The sequence below is a fragment of the Meriones unguiculatus genome, chromosome 4, assembly GCF_030254825.1.
Source record: "Meriones unguiculatus strain TT.TT164.6M chromosome 4, Bangor_MerUng_6.1, whole genome shotgun sequence".
NCBI classification, from domain to species: Eukaryota; Metazoa; Chordata; class Mammalia; order Rodentia; family Muridae; genus Meriones; species Meriones unguiculatus.
The window spans coordinates 137,438,837-137,461,920 of record NC_083352.1 but is presented as its reverse complement, the minus strand read 5'-3'; the positions used below and the strand labels follow the sequence as shown (position 1 = coordinate 137,461,920).

General features: G+C 41.9%; 2 protein-coding genes across 2 annotated transcripts in view; one reads left to right on the top strand and one right to left on the bottom strand.

The window, feature by feature from the left end:
* Sel1l2 (SEL1L2 adaptor subunit of SYVN1 ubiquitin ligase) overlaps positions 1-23,084 on the bottom strand; it is a 104,041-nt gene that overhangs the window by 75,815 nt on the left and 5,142 nt on the right. The window lies entirely within an intron of this gene.
* Positions 9,891-23,084, top strand: part of Macrod2 (mono-ADP ribosylhydrolase 2) — a 1,947,949-nt gene continuing 1,934,755 nt past the window's right edge. The window contains exon 1 of the mRNA XM_060383167.1: positions 9,891-10,022. The gene's annotated coding sequence lies outside the window, so the exon portion shown is untranslated. The remainder of the gene's footprint in view (positions 10,023-23,084) is intronic.

Genomic DNA, 23,084 nt, shown 5'->3' with positions numbered 1-23,084 from the left:
TTTAATGCAGACCTTTTGAGATGGGAAGAACCCCGCTTTGATCTGGACCACACCGTCTGCCGGCAGCCTGCGTAAAGGACGCGGAAGGAGCAAGCGTGCCCTCTTAGCCTGCTTGCTCTCACTGGCAAGTCTGTTCCTTCCTTGGCATCACAGCCCACCCTGAATAACTCAGACTGAATAAAACTGGTTCTTGGACCTTCTGTGGGTAGACAGCCATTGCTGGGCTACCTGTATCACAGCCTGTAAGCCATTCCAATAAATCCCATATAATTATAGACAATCATTCTACAGGTTCTGTTCTCTAGAGAATCCTGACGAAGACATGAACACTACAAGGCCATGTCATGCTCTTCACTACCTGAAAAGAGAAGCTCGGGGACCCTGAAGACCTGAGACCAGGGAACACTCGGAGGGGGCTTGCCTCCTTCAGGGAGCGCACAGGCCCAGAAAGGGCATGGTCAGCACCCGAGGAGGCTGCACATCAATGGACTAGAGGCTGCAGGTGGCAAGAGGCTGACTCAGGATGGAAAGTGCACCGTGAAATACCCTCCTCTTCGTGGCTGGGATTAGATCAGTCCAACTGGGAATAAGCGAGAGGTTGGTAGCTCTGTGCCGAGGCCGGTGGATGGTTCATATTTTGCATCCACTGTCTGCTCTTCACTGATAGAGGTTTTGAGAACATGCTTACAGCAACAACACCTGGGCAAGTGGATTAACACTCAGGACGCTTTGAAAAGAAAGAGGGTTAGTAAGCCCTTTGTCTCTCCTGCACTGGTGCTGTGGATAATTCCCACACTCAAAGCGCTCTGAAGGCACATACTTGTCCCCCACTAAACAGTCCGAGGCAGTGAAGTCTGAAGAGTCTCAGGAGAATGAGAGATTTTCCCTGCCCACAGCAGGCAAAGATAAACACATCTAGCCTCTGAGAAGCAAGCACGGAAAACTGGCTTCTGTGAAGATTGCTCTGGAGGGCATCAGGGCCTTGTGCAGAAACTCCTGTACCAGCTTCCATGGTGGGTGGCCTGGTTTACCAGCAGTAGTGTGTAATAGTTTGCTTTTGTCCACAGCCTTGTCCTGTTTGTTTTGTTGTTGCTGTTCTGAGAGAGTGTCCTGACTGTCCCAGACCTGGAACTCAGAGATCTGCCTGCCTCTGTTCCCTGCATGCTGGGATCAAAGCTGTATGCCTCCATGCCCCAGGCATATGTGTTCCCTTAATGATTAAAATTCAGACCTGAAAGAGACTGAATTTTTACAATTATGTTACAAAATGACAGCTCCTTATCTCTGCTTGCAGAGACTTACCTTTGTCCTTCCTTCTTGAGTCTCTGCCCCATTTCCCTGCATCCCATCCTTGCTTGTATCCTTCACCCCAAGTAATCCCCTTCACTTTCATACCACGTGTTCTATTTCTCCTCCCCACTCTCCTTCCTCAAAACCTCTTTCTTTTCTCCTGTAAGCCTGTTTGTACTTTCATTGCCTCTAGATACATTCATTCCTACATAAATAAATGCTCATATATAAAAATTAGAAGCTAAGTTGTGCATATGGGAAAGGTATTTGTTTTTCTGTGCCTGGACCAATTTACTTACTATTATATTTCTTTTATACATTTTCTGAAATTTTCAGTTTACTTTATGGCTGAGTAAAATTCTGCATGAATGCTTGCATGCATGCGCACGCACGCTCACACACAACACACATATCGCATTTCATTATACATTAGTCTTTTGATGAGCATCTAAGCTGTTCCACTTCCTTGCTGTTATGTATAAAACAACAATAAACATGGATTGCAGTATCTCTAAGGTAGAATTAGAGTTCTTTGGTTATATCACAGCAGGGGTATAGCTGGGTCACATAGCTCTGTTTTACTTTTTTTGAGACCTCCCACCCACCCACTGACTTCCATAATGGCTATATCAGCTTACTGTGAATAAGCGTTCCCCATCCCTCCCAGCATTTTTGCCAGCATTTGTTATTATTCTGACTGAGGTAAGGTAGAATCTCAAAGTAGCTTCGTTAATTTTTTTTTTTTTCCTGAACGCTAAGGCTGATAATTAGGGACACCAAACATTTTTTTCATATGATCACTGGCCATTTGTATTTCATCTTTTGAGAAATGTCTGAACATTTTATTAGTCCATTTATTGGTTGATTTGCTCTTAGATTTTTGTGTTCTTTGTATATTCTAGATATTGATTTTCTGTCAGAGGTATAGGTAGCAACAATTTTCTTGCATTTTGTAGGCTGTGTCTTCAAGTGATTAACTATTTACCTTGTATGTAGCAGCAACTTTGGAATTTTTGGTTTCTTTGAAAAACACATAAATATTATAAGAATATGTTTTTGTTTTAATCCCAGGTGTGTGATAGGGGCTGCTTCGGATTGTCCACAGAAGCTGGCTGTGATTTGCCTCACGTGCTAGCAGAGGCATGTTTTTGCCAGCTGCAGATAGTTTCTGTAATTGTGTGATGTCTGGAATTCTAGGAACTTTTTGGAAGGTATATAAATGCTAGAGCCCTAAGAGGCCTGGTGGGTTGTTGGTTAATCTTGGCCATGGTTTGTTAAGTAGTTGTGTGTAAAGAAGAAACAAGAAGAAGAAGGAGGAGGAGAAGAAACTTGCCCCAAGGAACTCAACACCCCTAATCAGCAAGACATAGTCTAAGGATAATGTCTCTCCCTTTCCAGCCCTGACTTTATTCAGGGATCTCTTTCCCCTCTATTCTTTTTTCTCTCTTATCTAGTGTTGAAAGGTGGAAGAAAAGGGGTGGAGACATGTTGAAGAAAGAAGAATCCACAAAGTAGCAAATGCGGATCACACTTTTTTGTTTGTTTGTTTGTTTGTTGTTTGTTTGTTTTGAGACAGGGTTTCTCTGTGTAGCCCTGGCTGATGCAGAACTTTCTCTATAGATCCGGCTGACCTCCGACTCAAAGGCCTCACAGTCAAGATCTGCTTGACTGTGCTTACTGAATGCTGGGATTAAAGGCATGGGCCACTGCTGACAAGTGGAAATCAGGTATTTAATCATCTATTATTACTGTGCTGAGACAAATCTGTATCTTTCTATACAGCAGTGTGTGTTCATGAAACTAGGTGCACAGGATTTGGTGGGTGTAAATTTAGAATTGTAATATCCTTTTTAACAGATTGTCCTTTCATCAGCAGGAAGTTATCTTACCTATTTTTTTCTGATTAATTTTGTTTGATGTCTACTTTTTCAGTTATTAGGACAGCAACACTTAGAATACTTTTTTCTCTTTTTCATTCTAAGGTTGCGTCTGTCTTTGATGGTAGGGCATTTCTTGAAGGCAGCATGTTTTTAAATCCACTATGCTAGTCTGTTTCTTTTGATTAGGGAGCTGAGGCCATATTTATTGTTTAGAGTGATTTATGCTTAGATATAAGTGTATATTATATTATTATATTGTATTATATATATTTACATATAAATAGTTAGAATTATTATTGAAAGGTATATATTAATTCCTGTCATAATTTTATAGTGGTGGGTGGTTTCCTATTTCTGGTTTTCTGAACTACTGTTCTAGCACCACTGTTCTTTCCTGTAGCCTTATGGATGTATTTATTTTTGTTGTCAGTCCAAAGTACTTCTTTCAAGAATCTTTGTAGAACTGGCCTGTTCATGAATTCCTTTAGTCTCCTTTTCATGGAAAGTGTTCCTTCTTCACTTTTGACAGTTTTTCTAGGTACAGTAGTCAGGATTAGCACACCATTCTAAACCCTTCAGGCCTTTAAAATTTCTGCTGAGAAGGCTGTTGCTGCAATGGCCCTGCTTTTGTATGTGATATTTCTCTCAGCTTCCGAAATACTTGTAGTTCATTGTACTTAGTGTTTTAACTGTAGTATGATATGAGCAAGTTTATTTGATTCCAGAGTTCTCGGGTTGGTTCAGCATATACAAGTTGATAAGTATAATTTTCACATAAATAGACACAAGGCCAAGAAATCCCATGACTATTTCAACTGATGAAGAAAAGACTTCTGACAAAGCTCAACATCCATTCACAGGAAAAGAAACGATGAAGAAGTTCAACATGTCTCAAAACAATGAAGCTGTAGATGACAAACCACTAGCCAACAAAATACTAAATTTACAGCATTTTCTCTAAAATCTGGAACAAGACATGGTGCCCATTCTCTCCGTTCTTATCCATCATAGTATTTAAGTTTTAGCAAGGGCAATAAATGATACTGGCCATATAAATAGACCTACAAACCAGTGAAATAGACGACCTGGAAATAAACCTTTAGAGTTAGAGCCACCTAATTTTTGACATAGGTGTAAAAAGCATACACGAGAGGTAGTGTGATGGCTAGTTTTATGTCCACTTGACACAAGCTAGAGTCAGTAGAGAAGAATGAGCCTCAGTTGAGAAAATGTTTCAATAAGATTGGGCTATAGGATATTTTCTTGATTTGTGATTGTGGGTGGGGCTCCTGAGCAGGCGGCCCTGGATTCTGAAAGAAAGCAGGCTGAGCAAGCCATGGGGAGCAAGCCAGTAAGCAAGACTCCTCACTGACCTTTTCTTCAGCCCCTGCTTTCAGATTCCTGCCCTGACTGAGGTCCCGTCCTGAATTCTTTGATGATGAACTCCCTGGAAGTGTAGGCCGAACTAAAATCTAACCTTTAGATGCTGGTGAATGCATTAATGAACATACTGTTTTAAAGACTCTACGTAGTTCATAATATCATGTGTATTTGAATTGCTCCCTAGATTCAAGGAAGAAGATAAATCACTAGAATAAAACTATTCTCAATGAATTTTTCTCTATCCTAAGTTTGTGATTCATGGAGGCCATGAACCCTTTGCAAGTCAAGATGGCATCACTGTTACTCCATTCTGCCTTTAAACCTAGTAAGTCCTCATTTCATGCCCTTTTCATTAGTTTACTATAATAACTAAATGAGATAACCCATGAATTTTGCACACGATTTTATATTCGGAGCATGATAAAGTTTGGCTTCATGATATCTAATTCTTTAAAGAATTTAAGACAGGGCTGGAGAGGCAGCACTGGCTGTCTTTGCAGAGGACCCCAGTTCAGCTCCCTGCCCCCACATGGTAGCTCAGAAACATCTGTAACACCAGCTCCAGAAGCTCTGGGGCCCTCTTTTAATCTCTAAGGTACTAGGCATGCATATGGTGCACATACATGCATGCACACAGACAAAATACTCACATACATAAATCTACCTATTTAATAGGAAAAAAGAATGCATGTAAATGAATAATGTAATAAAAAAGACTATAGGAAACAAAGCTTTGTTAGAGACCTGTTTTAGACATTAATGTTTTGCCTATTACTAGTCTTCTCTCAATGACTGCTTTTTTCCTCAAATTACTTAGTCTAATTATATTTGTGTATTAGAAATGACACACTGCGACTTGATATTATAGTAACAGTAACTGCCTAGTAATTTTTAAACTCCATTATTACAGCTAGAGAGAAATGCTAGGAGAAGCCACACGATTTGCTGGATTCCCATTGTCATTTTCTTCAAAGAACATGAGATATAATTAGACCTTGTATGACGGAATGTACAGACACAGAATACAAAGTACAAAGTGTCATGTGTGCTTGACACAGAGGACAAAATTATGGATATTAAATGGAATAAAGTTTATATTATACACTGGGCCAGAAAATCAAACTGTCAGTGGCAAGAATAACATGAAAATTACAGGGCTAAAGTCAGTTACCAAAGGAAGGATAAGTGTGGCTGAGAGAATTAGTGGAGTGGGAGGAGGTGGAGGAGTACAGCCAAGCAGATTAACTCTTCAGTAGCTTCAGAAAATGGTAGCAATCAGACATTATCTGCAGCAGAAAATGGGCAGTCAGAACACTGGACATTTACTAAAATGCAATTCAATTTTCCTCTCCAGCTTTTAGATTCTCACCTAAGAAAATGAAATTTTGATTGGCTAGCAGAGAAAACATTCTGCTGCAAAGACTGCAATCCAGAACACTTTCTGACTGATTGTTTTATACCAAGTGAGGAGCCATGGCGATTGCTAGATGCTGGTGGCAACTGTGTAATCCCTTCTTTCACAAATGCTGGCACTTCCACAAATTCTAACACTTTGAGAAGAACACAGTCTACTGGGAGCAGGAAGAAAAAAGTTGAAGATTTACATATATGGGGCTTTAATTTTTAAAACTCTGTTTTAAATATCTATTTTGTAGAACACATAATACATTAGATCAGCAACCTACCATAATGTGTACCTTCAAAAGTTTGGTGGAACGTTGGCCTTGGCAGGAGATGAGCTTCATTGGTTTCTAGAATACAACACCTAACTACAATTTATTATATGCCAGATTCTTTTGGGGAGGGGGGGTTGGTTTTTTGAGACAGAGTTTCTCTGTGTAGTCCTGGCACTGTCCTGGAATTCACTCTGTAGACCAGGCTGGCCTCAAACTCAGAGATGTGCCTTCCTCTGACTCCTGAGTGCTGGGATTAAAGGCATGTGCCACCACTGCCTGGCTTGTGCCAGATTCTTTACATGTTTTATCTCCGATATGAGTAGCAGGCCAGGAAAGAGCTAGATGAGAAATATATGTGTTCGTATGTTACCATTGGAAAACTGATGCTAAGTGAAAGCAACCAGCTTGTCAAAGGCCAATTTGAGAGCGAGATTCCCATGAATCTGACTGCAGACATTTCCTTCTTTCTATGCTGCTGTGGCTTCAAACTACTGAGGGATCCATACCAGGCTGACTGTAATTGGAATCAATGAAACATGTAAAGCAGCCCTACCTTCAACCCCACCGCCACAGAATGGAGTCATGACTCAGCAGTGAGGATTTGGAGGCGTGCCTAGTTGTGGAGCTAACTCCACTCTATTTCTTGTTTTCTTTTTTTCACCCTTCCTTCTGAGTTCCCTGGATTTTTTTTTTCTTTCCAGCATTAACCTTAGATTCAATGACAACAGTCATAATTAGTAAATTAGTAAATACCTTTAGACAAAGGACTGAAACAATCCCCCCAAGAGACCATGGCACCAACATAGTTGCCCAAGGTCGATTCCAAGATAATAGCCAGATTAAAGGTTAACCAAATCCCAACAGTGCTAGGCTGTCTCAATGGAAATCTTCAGACAGACATCAACCTTTTCTTCCTGGTGGGGCTGTGCTATTTATAACCTTCTCCACCAGTGCCACTGGCTGTCTGAGATGTACTGCTATGCCTGGTCTACTGGGACCCCTGAATCCTCTAGTTCCAGTAACAGGGCCAGTTGAAAATCGCACCAAGCCATTCCCCAGTCTACAGACTTACTAGGGGAGACCAATGATTTCCCTTCCAGGATTTGGACTGTTAGCGCAGCAACTGCAAATTGAAACAATTCTTTCTTCAGCTTAGGAGACTCTTGAACTCCCAAATCTCAGAAGCTAAGGCAGAGCAATAAATAATACCAAAATAAGTTTCATAGAGCATATTAACCATATTGACAAAAAGATTGGAGGAAAATAATATCTGAAAGCATTTATTGTTGTTCTTTACAGAGCTCGTTCCCATGAGAACGTGAACACACACAAACTCCAGCTCCACCATTTGTTTTCCCAGTGCAAACTCACCTTGCTTCGCCCTCTGGTGTTGTCTAAGTTTAACCTCTCCACCTTATTTCATTTCCAAGACCCAGTTTTTCATACACCCCTCCTTGGTAGCCAATATGTTGGTTTTTCTTATTCTTCATGCTTAGTTTTCATTCTTCATTCTTATTTCTTATGCTACATGTCTCACTCTAGACTTTTCCTGCCTTCTAATTATTCAACCGTCAGAGAAAGCAAACTTGATGATACCATTTGTTAGCTCTCTTCTTGAGATTGCGTGGGGCTGGAGAGATGGCTCAGTGGTTAAGAGTGCTGTCTGCTCTTCTTAAAGGACCCGGGTTCAGTCCCCAGCACCCACATGACAGTTCAAAACTGTCTATAATGCCAATTTCAAGGAATCTGACACCTTCACACTAAATTCACATAAAAAATTAAATAAATTATAAAAAAACCAAAAAAGTCATTAAAAAAAAAGCGATTGTTTCTGTGGACTCACCCGCATACCTGCTCCAAGATTACACACTGTCACCAAATGGCCGCCTTGGGTTCTGAGTCTTCACTACCAATTAAGTTTTACCATGATCCCGAAGCAAGCTGGAGTAGTTGGTGCACCCAAACCCCTAACATCACCTAGGGAGATGTGGGCATTCTCCTCTCCAAGATGACCAACAAAAAACCTGTCTTCATTAGGAAAAAAAAAAAGTCACGTGAATCAAGCTCTAATGTCGGAAAGGCAGAAAACACAAGTTATGTGAAAAGGATTACTGGAAAGCTTAAGACTCAAAGGAAACCACAACAGAAAGCTTAAGCAAGTGCAGGTCAAGAAAGGGCCTGGGTTCCAGCCCCGGCAAGGATCTGAATTTAGAATAAAAAAAGATAGAGGAAAGGGAGTATGTTATCTTCCTCTCGGGCAAAAAGCCACCGGGGCCAGGCTTTCGGCAGGCAGTCCCTGCATGGAGGACCAGAGAAGCCATTGCATTAAGGCTGTGAAGGCAAAGTCTAGATTGCCTTGGAGACCCCAAGATGTCGGAGGTGCCAGACACCTGTGAAAGCAGGCTTCAGACCCGGTGTGGACCAGCTCAAGAGGGAGAAAGGTGTTGCGGTCAACCGAGCCGGAGGGAGCGGGCAATGTCAAGGGCGCTTAATGTCAGCATGCAGATGCCGAGATTCGCGGTTGCCCTGCTGGGCTTTAGTCTCGTTTTGGTCTGCTGTTTCTTCAGTCTGCTCCTCCTTTCTGGAATGGTAATGTACATTCTGTGCCACTGTTGCAAGTATGTGATCTGCTTTTTGATTTTTTTTTTTTTTTTTTTTTTACCGGGGTTACAGTTAAGAGGCTGCCTTAGGTCTCGGAAGAGACTTTGAACTTTTAGACAGTTTTGCGACTGAGAAAGACTATGGGGACTTTGAAGCTGGACTAAAGGCATTTCGCAGTGTGATTATGGCCACAGGCCTATTGGGGGCCAAGAATGGGATGTGGTGGCTTGCATGTGAAAGGCCCCCGTTGGTTCATGTGTCCTTAGGCTTAGTTTCCAGTTGATGAACTGTTTTTGGAAAATCTTAGGAAGGGTGACCCTGTTAAAGGAGGTGTGTCATTGAACGGGGGCCTTTGAGGTTTCAAAACCCCTTGCCAGGCCCTGTGTGCCTTTCTCCACCTGCTGCCTGCGCAAAGCTCTCAGCTGCTGCTCCAGCGCCATACTAGCCTGCTTTCCGCCGTGATGATCATAGACTGACCCTCTAAAACTGTAAACAAGCCCCCAATTAAATGCTTTCTTTTGTAAGAAAAGTAAAGAAGGGGAAAACCCCCACAAATTAGAGGAGACTACAGAAAGGAGTCTAGGCTAGTGGCGTGAGAATTGCTAACAGAAAGCAGTTCGAAAATCTGAGACTACCTCTTGAGAGCAAATCAGGCTGCGAATAAATTGAAGGAGTCTGGTAATTGGAATTCTGCCTCCTGGCCTTGGCAGATGCGGGTCTTATCCATAGTTCCATTTCTCAGAGACTGTCCTTGGCCGTCTCTGCAGGCGGGGTGCTCTGAGCCTGAGAAGTAGAGAGCAAGCTCCCTGCAACCTTGGGAACCAGACAGCAAACTTTGTGTGACCTTGAGTCAATTCCTGCATGCCTTGCCAGGTGGCACGGATATTTTGTTACCGTGAAAAAAAAAATCGCTTGTACCCTTTGCTTTGTAAGTGTTGTTTGCACGTTCAGTAAACTGAGACTTGATCGGGAATCTGTCCTGTCTCCATTCTTCGCGTCTCTGTCCCCCAGTTTCCACTCCCTCTTTCAGGTCAGCCCTGTTCAACTAATCCTCTGGACGGGTCAGTTGGCGCCTGAACAAGGGACCTTGAAAATGAGGGGCAAAAATGAGAAACGCTGGTTTTTGGAGCTCTGGATGCCTAAGTAAAAAAAGTGCTTTGTGACAACCGCCCATCGCAGGGAGGAAGACAAGGTAGGCAGGCAGCACAATTATGGGGTAGAGCAGTAGCAGGGAGTTATTTATGAGGACTTTAAAGTCAATGCTAATAAACTCGAGGAATTAGGAGAAATGCCCTTATCCCCTTTAGTTTGTAAATGAAGTTTGTTCCTGGTTCCCAGTTGAAGGTACTGTCAATCTGGAAACTTGGGGGAGGGTAGGAAAAAGATTGCAAGAATATTACACTAATAATGGTCCTGAGAAAGTACCTGTTATAACTTTTTCTCTGTGGACTCTAATTAGAGGCATGCTGGATCCTAGGCATGAGAGTGATAAAATGAAAAATTTGATCTCACAAGCTAAAGAATTGCTTGGAAAAATTAGAGCAGCCAAACAGGCAGAGAAAAAAGTACTTCTAAGGTTATTTCAAATGTTCACAAAGGAGCTCAAACAGATTTGTGTAATTTGAGAGCAGAAAATAATTTAAGAGCTAGATAGTGAGGATGAAACAGAGTCAGAGGAAGAAACTGCCAAGTCTCATAATTCAGACTGTCCTCCTGCACCCTCTGCCCCCGTGGCTCTCCCTGCCACATTTGCAGGAGATATGGGACCACTGCAGGAAGATATTATTGTTCTCTGAGAGAAAGTCCAATTAGAAAGGAACCAAGGTCAGTTATTAAGGAAATTAGAGAAATTAAATTTAAAAATAAAATAATAATAATAATAATAATAATAAAAATTGGATTGTTTGCACTGGTAAATTTTAAAGTCTGGTTTTGACTTTTAAAATTATAAATGTGCTTTATGATTTCACTCCTAAAGAGGATGCTTTGTTTTAAAGTTTAAAAAGCAGGTACTGTGGTTGTTTTGTTTTTTGTCTTTGTCTGTTTTTTGTTTTTGTGTGCCGGCTGTCTGTTTTGGTTTCTGCTTTTGGTATGCTCTCGAGGTCTGGGGAAACTTGGAGAGTTTCCAGTCTGGTTGAGGGACTATGGAGGACGCTCCATTTCCCAGGGAAGAGGCTCATAAAGGCTCTACTTCTTTTGGCACCAGGAGAGATGATCCTGGGACCCTATTTTGTGTGATAAGAAGGCTGCTAGAGCCCGCTCTCCATCTGGAAGCTGTGGAGAGGGCCATGGGGGCTCTGCGCCTTCTGGTATCTATGTGTGGAGGGGACCCATGAGGGGGTCCACTTCTTCTGGAATTTGTGGGATTTGTGTCCTGTAGGAGCTGGACAAGTCCTGGTATTTGAGTATTCTGGTCACTCCAAGGTGACAATGTCGTATTTCTATGTTCCTTAGCTATGTCACTATGTGTGTATGTGTTTATTTGTGGACTTGACGATATTTTAAAATCTGACTGACGATATTAATATTTTTAGACATGAGAGTTTAAATTAACACCTCTGAGTTTGGTCCTGGACCATCAGAGTTAAATTCTATAAAACATTTTAAAATTTATCAGGTATTTAAAAATAATAATTCAAGGACAGTCTCTGAGAAATGGAACTATGGATAAGACCTGCATCTGCCAAGGCCAGGAGGCAGAATTCCAATTACCAGACTCCTTCAATAAATGAATAGAGGTATCCAGAAAAATCCGAGTTACCAGAAACAGACTGATGACTGGTGAGGCGCGGCAGTGAGAGGAGCGAGGATGCATTGCGTGAGAGTCCAGAGAAAATTCCCCGCAAGGGACACGTTGTGGAGGCAGAAATTCCACTTTCAGCCTCTTTTTTGTTTTGTACCTGTATTCATGATAGCTGCTTCACAGATTTAGTCATGATTGGTCTAATTTCAATCTAATTTACACATACCCTGAGAATAATTTCCTCTCTACAGATACACATCCTCTTCAACCCCCATTAAGTCCTTGTTGTGTAAAAATGACATCCCTTGATTGACCTCCAGTTTCCGTCACTGTCTACTTTAACCAGGTACTCACAGCTCCCTTTAAATCCAAATAATCCCCACTTCAGTACTTACTGGTCATGCCTCTGACGATTTTCTTCTTTCTATTATATAATCTTAATAGTTGCTATTGAAAATGGACTAAAGTTATTGAAAATTTCCCTGAAAAGCCACATGCCCATGTCTTGTGCATTCTAATTGCCACTTAACTTTCAACATCACCAAGAATGATGCTTAGAAAGGACAGTTAAATCTCCTTACTTAGCTGTACAAACGTGTTTAAAAAGCTGATTTAAAAGTTTAAAAAAACTCTGTTGGGGAACACCTGCCTTTCCTGTAAATTGTGTGCCCACCTCTTATTGGACACCCACAGAATGAGATGGGGTAAAATCAAAGTGTTCGGTGAAGGCGAATATTGAATTCAACGCAGCAAAATAGTAAACAAATTCTCTTCTCCTTTCCCAGTGACCTGTTTTAAAAACAAACAACAAACAGCAAAACAAAGCGAAATCCTGTGCTAGAGGTCAAAAGTAAGGCCTTGTGTCAGTAGGCAAGCGCTGCGCCACTGCGGTTCACATCAGCCTCCAGAAGACCTGGGACATGTGGATTCACATCTGCACAGATAGCGTTTTGTTGTTGTTGACTTAAAACGAAGAAGCTTTGCTTTGTAAGCAGGAGAAGCAACCGCATCTTCTTCTCAGTTTATAGCTCTCTGGTCACTGCTCCTTCCACCTTTCCCTTCAAGTCTCAGAAACTTACAAAAACCTAGTTAACAGAGCTCTAGTTACAATGCGTTGACCGCTGTCTCCACAGCCTGGACTCACTCCTGCCCTAACAGATTTCCACAGCCTCTTTGTCCTCTTTCTGGTAGAAAGAAGGGTCATCCTCCTGTCCACCCCAGGAGTGAGGTTCTCCTCAACATCTGTTCTCTGGCTCTGCTGCCCAGGAGCCCATCGCCTTTTCTCTTCCTCGGGTCTCTTGAGGGATTAAATGACACTTATTTTCAGCCTGAGGCATGACTACATTCTCTAGACACACATCACAACTGTGTGCTAACATCAGTCTCTACGCTGTGAAAGCTGCTCATGCAAGGGGCATCTGTCTACAGGACTGACTTATAATAATGACACTCATGCAACCAGACTAGACTTTGAAGAAATCAAGGGCTATGAAAACAGATATTAAAGAAATTGAAACATGTAATAAAAGGACTGTGATAATGAAAATGCTAGTACTGTAACTTTGTTGAAGGATAAATGCATTCAGTGGAGTAACTATAGACTTGGTAATGGACTATTGATAGAGTTATATAAATTAGTATAGTAATATCTGGGTGTTCCAAAAACAGCCTATAATTTAGTGTTGATACTTGAGAAAGGAGAGTATTTTTAACCTTTTCTCCTCCACTGCTTTCTTCAAGTATAAAAATGACAAAATTGGCATAAAATGAAGTTATTGGAGGAATAAGCTAATAGTGAATAGTGTTTTATTTATTTTGATTCATGTGCATTTTGATTGATTAGAAAAGGCCAAATAATTCCCTTAGCACTGCTGAAGATTTTCCTTCTAGAAAACTCACTGTACATGCCAATAAAGAGTGTAATGGCAGCTGGGCCTGGTGGCGCATTCCTGTAATCCCAACACTTGCGGACACAGAGACAGGCGGATTTCTGTGAGTTCCAGGCCAGCCTGGTCTACAAAGCAAGTTCAGGACAGCCAAGGTTAAACAGAGAAACCCTGTCTTAATAAACACCAAAAACCAAAAGAAAAAAAAAAACCTGTTAAGAGCAAACCTGCAAAAATATTTGGCTGATGTATACAGTGTTCCTGTCACAGTTCCTAACATAGGAAGTGCTTGGTGATCTTTAGCTTTACCGTTGTTGCTTAGAGGAGGAATAACATGGGAGGAGAACACACCACACACGGGAGAACACGTGGGAACAGCAGCTGTGCATCTCCCCTGGTGCTCTCCTCATATGTACTTCAGGTCTTTTTTCTATTTAGTCTGTGAGTTGTTCTTTGCTTTCTAAAAACAACAACAACAACAAACAAGCAAATCCTGGTGTGTTACAGAAATCTAGATGTGGATGGAGAATGCACAGTACATAGATAGCATCAAGGTACCAGCAAGTCTTTCTGGGAGCCATGCCCCAAATGGAAAGACCTCAGCTAGGAGGGCAATCAAGTGGGTAAGGAGCAGAGAAGAAAGAGTTTGTAAACTCAGATTTAAGACCGACACTCTAATCAATTAGTTTCTTGTGGATTGAAAGCCTGTTGATGGTGAGTGTAAAATGTGACCCGTGCTCTAAGGATGGGGCAGGCGAGCTGTGGAGACACACTGGTGGCTTCCTGGGAAAGGCGGAGCTTTGCGGTTGACAACTTCCACTCCCAATTTCCCAGAAGCAGGGAAACACTCACCTAAGAGTGTGTCATCAGTGTGACAGAGGATGTATAGAGTGACAGAGATATGAGTAGACAGTAGACAGTATGGCTGTGCTCCTCTTACCTCTAACCTCCACGAACCTGAGCTAAACCATTACTTTTCATATGCCCCTTACCCGAGCCAAGCTCCTCTTCTCAGCTCTCTGCCAGTTGAGGGGATTGCCACACACTCCAGTTTAACATCGTGGGGAAAAAAATCAACAGAGTCTCCCCTTGGCTGGCCTGGAACTCAGTGTGCTCCTGAGGTGACTCTGGCCTTGTTTCTGGCAGTTCCCCTCAGCCCCCTGAGTGCTGGGGTTGCAGGCAGGAGCCACCAGCCCAACCTGGATAACGTTTCAGTTATTCCACGCCAACATCCCAACGGGCAAGAGAAACACTGTTTTCTCTGAACAGTACAGTTGTGTGCAGATGGCAGAGGGAGTCGTTCTGAGAACTGAGCGGAACCACGGATGTACAAGTGTTTGACATGGGCTAGGCATTTAGAATTGATCTCATTTCCAAAGTGGGGTTTTTATTTGATTATTTACTTATGTGATTTTTTATTTCCTGCTGTGCCCTGCCCTTGCTGCAGTGGTGCTTACCCACCACTGCCACGCTCCATTCTTGCCCTTGACTCTGAGTACCTCCTCCATTTCAGAATGTTTTCCCTTTCTTTTCCTAATGTGCAAATGCTGGTCATCCTCCCCCATGTGTCTGCCCCGTCGGAGCTTGAGTTACACTCTTAATCCATCTTCCTGAAGTGAGTAATGCGTCTGTTGCTCTCTTTCCTGGGGCTTGGCTGACTTAACCCATCCTTCCCTTTAGGGCACGTCCCCCGCCTTATGCTGTGTGTCACTCATGGAGGCACCCAACCGTGTGCTGGGTCCAGCACTGCATTTCTCACTTTCCTTCCTAGTTTCTAATGGACTTCTCACCTACTTTGCTCCAACGCTAGAATGTTATAAATTCGGGGATGGACTTACGTAGTTTAGGGTGCTTTTAAGTTTGTATGTGTTCGTGTATGCCTGACTGACTGATTACTAAGGACTGAACTAAGAGAACTAATAAATTATTTCCTGTGATGTGATGTCGAATTTCTCTGGGTAGCTTAAGAATGTGTTTCACTAATTATTCTTTCTTCTTACATTTTCACAGTATGCAGGACTGAACCCAGGGCTGTGCCAGTTCTCTGCTGAGCTATAGCCCCAGCCCCCACACCCGCTTCAAGGCAGGGTTCAGAAGCCACTGATCGCTGTAACCCCTGTCTTTTCACTCTCAGCAAGTCCTCTTTAAGGCTGAAGAAACTGTGAGTGAGCAGTGGCTTCAGACCCCAGGATCCAGAACTTTCCAATCCTTGTTTTGGTTCCTTTTGTCAATGGTTGTAGTGAGGCAGGAGGCCTACCCTATCTCCTCCAGTTACTTAAAAGACCACAGCATCATGAAACAGCATCTGACACTGCTATAATTTAATGAAAGTGTTCTGTAAATTGAAAGTGTTATGTAAATAATAATGATGCAATGTTAATTAAAGGTCAGAAATTTAAAGATATACATTTCATTCAGCACTACCAAGTTAACTAATACAGGGAATAACTATGTGGAAAATCCCGAAAGTTTTTGTGTCTTGTGTTTTAGCATATTTTACATATATATAAACTAACTATGGACTCTTAGAAATACAGTGACCTTTGTTCAATAGATACTTGAGGTCATGTTTAACATACATTGAATATGATGATAAATCGGTTTGTGCTTATGTATAGAAATGCTTTGTCAGTTACTTCGTTCTTGAAGATTTCTGATGTGCTATATAAATAAAATCCAGGATAAAAAATAAGCAAATAATAATAAAATTTCAAGCTTGTAAGAGAGTTATCTCTGCAGTGCTGCATTTAATAGCCGACATGGACAGACGTCTGTTTTGTCTTCAGTCCTTTAGCTTTTACAAGCAATGTTGCAGCGGGTAAGATGGAAAAAATAAATTGGCTTTTACTACATTTCATTATTTATTTTGGTGTATGTGGGTGTGTGTGTGCATGGCAGGCACTTGGAAAGGTCAGAGGGCAAATTGCAAGAGTCTCCCATTGTGTGGATCCAGGGATTGAGCTTAGCTGGCCAGGGCAGGTGGCAAGTGCCTCTGTCCACTGAGCCATCTCACTGGACAGAAATGGGCTTTCTTCATTTGATAGTATGTCTGTTTTAAGTGTTAATAGATAAAGCCCAGTGGGCAATCCCAAAATGCCATTTCGATTTGTACTTCCATATATGAATATTTAAATATTCATTGTTCCTCCCTCAACCGGCACTTTTTAACTTGTTGTCAGTATGTGGAGACGCATTTTCACTCAGATGCTCTCTTCCAGAGTCAAGCACCGGAGAGCCCTTGTTTCCCTTTTCCAAATAACTGCAGATAACTTGCTTATCTTTCCATCAGATTAAAAAATCCCCTCAGATACTATGTTTGTGTGAATTTAAATATGTGCTTTCTGTATTTTAATCCACCTGAAGTACTGCTGTGGGTGATTTGAACTGGGATACTCCTCTGAAGAGAATAGACAGTCCAGTCATTAGCAGTCGTTACTTCCATCTCTTACTCCTTGAATTGAACATTTTGGTTTAGACATTATTTCTTATTCATGCAGTGCTCTGCTTTTGAACTCTGCCCTGTTTTCTTAAGTTTTTTCCTTCTGCCAGTACTCTAATGACTATATAATTGCGTGATTTACTATCTGTTTATGAGAGGATATTCCTGTGTACAGAAGTGTGCACACATGTGTGTGCAGACACATGGATATTCTTATTGTTTCTCTTTCTTCTGAATTCTAAGATTTTATTTCCTAAGTGAATTTTAAAATTCTTAAAATTGGTTATAAACCTGCGGGTACTTTCATTACTAATGCATTATATTTTTACGTCATTTTCCAAGCTCTGGTGTATTTATGTTGATATTCACTCAGAGTGTATCAATTTATTCATAGTTTCTATTTAATTTCTCCAGAAAAATCATTTTCTTTCGTAGATGGTATTATATCTTCATCTAGTTTATTCTGAGATAATTTATATTTATAATATAGCTACTATGGAAAGGCTTTAAAATGAGCTGTGGGTGTTAATTTTTTAAAATGCACCTATTTTGTGTGTATGAGTGCTTTGTCTGCAGGCATGTCGCACCACAGGCATGCCTGGTTCCCAGGGAAGTAAGAGCAGCGTGTCAGATGCCCTGAAACTGGAGTTACAGAGGGTTGTGTGGTGCTGATAAGGGAACCCAGGTCCTTTGGAAGAGCTACCAGTGATCTCACCCCAAGCTGTCGCTCCAGCACCAGATTGTTAGATTTGTAAAAACTAAAATGAATTTTTATTTAGATTTTTATGCCTTAAATGTTCCTTTGGTTAGTATTGATTTATTTACTTTCCTCTCAGACTCATGTTTTATTTTGTGGGAACAGTTTCCAGCCATTATTTCCGCAAGGGTTTATGGAAAATCAATTTCTTAATCCATTTAGTTTAGAAATCATTTTATTTTGTCACTATACTTGTCTGATAGTCTGTTAAATTACAGATTCTAATTGCAAAATGGTTTTTACTTTAGCACTTGGAATATTTTCCACTTTCTCTTATAGCTATGTTACTTAATACATTTTAAGCCAACACTATGCTTTTTGTCTGTAATAATTTCACACACAACTCTCCCTGATACACACACGGAATCTTACTATGTAGACCAAGCAAATCAGCCTCAGCCTCCTGAGGTCTGGCTCCCAGTGAGTCACTGAGCGTAGCCTCTTTAGAAGCTTTTAAGATTCCGTCTCATCCTCCTGATTCGTGGATACAATGTCTTGAAGCAGAGAGTATGTCATCATTTTATGTTCCTGTAGGTCTGTCTGTTTCTTTGCAATACTGAGTTACAACTCTTGCCATCATTTTATGTTTTAATTTTTGAATGTGTCCTCTTTTTGCTGTTTCCTCAAGCACTGTCGAGGCGTGGGTGTGGTGTGCCTGTGTGGTGTGTCTTTTCATGAAGTTGGTTGTGCATTCTAACTGTGACTACCGATACTGCAGTATGTGTCATCTGAGTGTGTGGAGCTAGCCTTCTGGGACGAGGACCTCCCCGAATGTCACTGGCTCTTTGCAGTTCCCTGTGTCTTTGGCCCGTGTCCACCCTTCCGCTCCCGCCATGAATGGAAGGAGAGCTTTATTCAGCTCTTTCTCTGTGAGAGGATTGGCTCCAGCATCCTCCTTGCATGCTGAACTCTGAGAATGCTTAAGTCTCTTACATAAACTTGTGAAGTATCAGCAGACAACCCTTACAAGCTCTCTTTGAACCATTTTGAGATTACTTATGATCTCTAATATGAATGATACGTAAATAGTTATATCATATTGTGTAGGGAATATGTGACGAGAAAAAAATGCCATTTAGACATTTGTACAGATTCAGTAAGGAAACATCCTCTCCAGTATTTTTCATGAGTGACTGGCTGGGTCCAGAGAGGCCTCCTGTGGCCATGGAAGCCTGGCCACACCTACTTATTTTCACTATGTCCCGTAAACTGCCCGTGAGTGGCCACTGTAGCGAGAAAACACACGAATCTGGTCCTGCTAGGTGCTCTAGGCACTCGCAGTATAAAACTACCTCAGATATAACAGTTGTTCGAGGGTTCAGGGCCTGGGGAGGGCAGGGCAAGAGCAGGTTTGGGGCTCCAGAAAGGCCAGCCTGTGATAACAGCTTCTCAGAGCTGTTTTCCTCCTGTCCCTTTTTCTTCCTGCAACGGATGTATCAAGTCTGACAAGTCCCTGGTTTTTGGAAAGGGGAATTTACTGCTGACTTGTTTTTTATTTTAAAACACCTCTGTTAGGCTTCTTCCCTTTGGCAGATCTTGAAGATTGGATTCTCTGCCCTTTTCCTTATAAGGTCATTAAAAACAAAGTGGAAACTCAGAAAAAAGTGGACTAAAAAAAGGCCCTGTGATGTTCACATGCAGAGCTAAGGTAGGGAAAGCATGTCCCGGCTCTGCTTTGGGGCTCGGTGCTTACTTTCCTGGACTTTAATTTTTTCTTCAATTTTTACATTGTACTTTACTTCTTTTAAATTCTGTCCAGTAGCTTCCAGGCCTTTAAAGTGTGTTGCTGAGTGCATTTCATTTTCCTGATTATGAATTTCACAAGTAAACAGGATGGAGCTGAAAGCAGCCATTCTGAGTGAGTTAATCCAGATCCATAAAGACAAAGGTCACACATTTTTCTCTCATGTTAGCCTTGAATCTGCGTGTGTGTGTGTGTGTGTGTGTGTGTGTGTGCATGTGTGTGCATGTGTTCAACAGAAGTCAGGGAATTAGGAGGGGGCCAGGGGTAGCATTCAATGGAGCTAGAACACAGTATAGGTATAAACAGTTTCAAGAAGATAATGTTACAGGAAGGGTTTAGTGGAGATAAGGGTGAGAGGGCAGAGTAGGTTAGGGAGTGCAAGAGGGATAACTAACGCTAAAGACATTTTAAAAATCATATGAAAACCTACTACTGGGGAAGCTCCCTAGAGCACATACATGCACATATACAAAGAATTTAAACGGAGCTACCCTCTAATGGGACAATAATGCTCCTAATGGACATCACAGAATAGTACATGAAACATCTGGTTGCCAGAAATTGGTTCCCACTTTGGAGGTTTTGGGCAGTAAGGTTAAATAGACTCCTGAACGTGATAGGCTCCTGCCAAAGCTCTTGCTTTCCTCCCAGAACATTACAGTAAGACTGTATTGCTTAGGACACCCTACACTTGACTTACGACCGTGCAGAAAGCAAGCTGCTGCTCATCTGGAAGCTTCAGGCCTTCTGGCTAGCGTTCATAGTGCGGGAATATATGGTGCGCATGAGACTGAACCTCCTCTGTGAGCCCTGCAAGCTACGACAGTGACTGGCCTGGCAAGACATGTCACCGGTGCAGCAGCGGCATGACTGTCAGAGGAGTAGCGCACCGCTTCTGACTGGGCTTACGGCGCGCTGTTTAAGTTGAACCCTACCTGAGTCCATTCTTGAGCCCAAGAACCTGTGGCCAAATAGGCTTGGGCTCTAGGGAGTAATTTACTCTGCTCAATGGACATAGTGTTAAACTGACTGCTAGTGATATCCACAGATTAATTTATTTGTTAACCCTCATCCAGAAAGCATTTTTTTTCTTTGCAGTAGATGGCAGTTAACACAGAAACCCACAACTGTTAATAAACGACTAGAATGTTCAACCCTAAACAAATCTATATCATATCCCTACCTCTCAAGGTTAAGCTATGAGGAAAGAGGAGGCAGGAAGAGTATAAGAGCCACAGGGGATAGATGACTACCCAGAAAGTGTTTCCTGGGCACAGCAGGGAAGGTATGAACTCTCAGCAACTGGCACAGTAAGCATAAGACACACACTCAGGCCAGATAACAGTCAGGCATGGAGCAGGGAGCTGAGCCTGAATTCTCCCCTATAGTTAGGGGGCAATTGGAAGCTGACAGCAGCTGTGAGGGTGTTCTGGCGGGTGGTCCACCCTGCGTGAAGGCCACTTCTCCAAGAGAATATGGGCAGCACAAACTGCATTTGATGGGAAAGAAAGAAAGAAGGAAGGAAGGAAGGAAGGAAGGAAGGAAAGAAAGAAAGAAAGAAAGAAAGAAAGAAAGAAAGAAAGAAAGAAAGAAAGAAGGAAAGACAGGAAGGAAGAAACTAAGTTGAGCAGTTAGGGAAGAGGAAATGAATCCGGGAGGAGTTGGGGAAGGGTGAATATGAACCAGTATATTTTATGAAATTCTCAAAGCACTAACAAAAATGGAAAACAAACAACTTAAAAAAAGGAAGCCAATCAAACACACTAAAAATCCCCTTCGTTCCCCCACCCCTAAACCTCCCAGCACTGTTACTCTGTGGTCTTGGTTCTTAGTCTGTGGGGAAGGGCTTTAAAAAGCTTTTAATTTGCTGTTTTTTGCTCAAGAGACTCTTACTGTGTAGAACGGGCTGGCCCTGAATTCTCCAGCCCTCTGCTGAGCCTGTCAAGTGCCAAGTTTACCTGTACCACCACATCCAACTTGAAGAAGTCTTAAGAAAACAAATTCTATTTATATTGTAACTCATAGTTTGGTAAACTTTGTAGCTAAGATTAAAAAATTATAATTAATAAGTGGAGGACTCCGGCTAAGTGACAAAAATCATTTTTAAAAGGGGGAAATGCTATGGTTGGAGTCTCTGTAGTCATCATATTGCCAGAACAACTGGTTAGAAAGAAAACAAGCATTCTCCTGGCTGAGGGTTCTGTATGAAAGCAAACATACACACACTGTGTTCGAAAGCATTTGGGTGGTTGGAGTTTTATTTTGTCTGGCTTTTTGGTGGGATGTAGAAACAGCCTGAGGCTAGTCAGTGTGATGATGAGGCAAAACCCCAGAACAGTCCAGAATGTAGCAAACAGGTGACGAACAGTCAAAGCTTCCCATTAACAGAGAGCGGTGGGGATTGTGAACGTTACACATCAAGGTTTTAAAAGACCTACAAGTTTAGAAAAATAAAAATATTGATATGACTTACTCCTGTGGGTTTTGTGAATGCATTTTACAAATCTTAGCGTTACAATTAGTTTGCAAGAGCTTTTGAGTGTGCACTGCTGTTTTTCTTTTTCTTTTTAACTTAAATTTATTTTTATAATTTATTCATTTTACATCCTGATTATGCCCCCTCCCTCATCTCCTCCCAGTCCCACTCTCCGCCCCCTTCCCTCACCATCTGACCCCAGCCTATCAAGTCTCATTAAAACTGCCTTCATCCTCTCTCTGTGTTCTTCCAAGGCTACCCCACCAGGGTATCAGACTGGGCAACAGAGTCCATGTCAGAGACAGCCCCTGCTCCCCTTACTAGGAAACCCACATGGAGACTGAGCTTCCTATAGGCTACATCCTAGCAGGAGGTCTAGGTCCTCTCCATGCATGGTCCTTGGTTAGAGCATCAGTCTCTGCAGGCCCCCCCAGGCCCAGATTTGTTGGTTCTGTTGGTGTTGGAAGTTTTTCTTAAAGTACTTTAACGTGTGTGAGTGGTTTCACCTGCATGCATGTACATACACTACATATGTGCTGTGCCTGGAAATGAATTATGGATGGCTGTGAGCCACCATGTGTGTGTTAGGAACTCAGTTTGGTTCCTCACAAACATCAGTGCTCTTGATTGGCTGAGCCATCTCTTCAGAGCATTCCCCTGTTAAGCAGGATCAGGATCTTGATGTGTATCCCAGACTGGCATTGAACTTGACACACAGTCCAAGCTGGTCTCAAATTTCCAAGCCTCCTATTGGGATTATGGGTGTATGCTACTGTGTAATATCACTATATAATGTCAGTTTAGCACAGCCAGCTGTTTTGTTTGTTTGTTTGTTTTGGTTTTTTTTTAACAACGATGATAGGAACATGCAATGAGAGGGGACAGTCTTTAAAAATTGATGAGGGAAAACTGAATATAAACACTCATAAGAATGAGAGGACTTACATAATAACAAACATTGAGTTAAAAAAAAAGTTAAAGACTTCCATGTAGACCATAGAGACCATTACCGTAAAAGTATTCCTTTACAGCACAGAGGACAAGATTGATAGAAGTGGGCAGTGATTTCTTGCCATGACCCCAAGAGACTGGCAACAAGAGTGAAACAGGCAAAGGAGACAGTCAAAATGAAAACAGAAAGCATTGCGCAGCAAAGACAGCGACAGGGAAGAGAGCAGAGGGCTCTTTGCAAGCCTTGCGTGTGTCCCG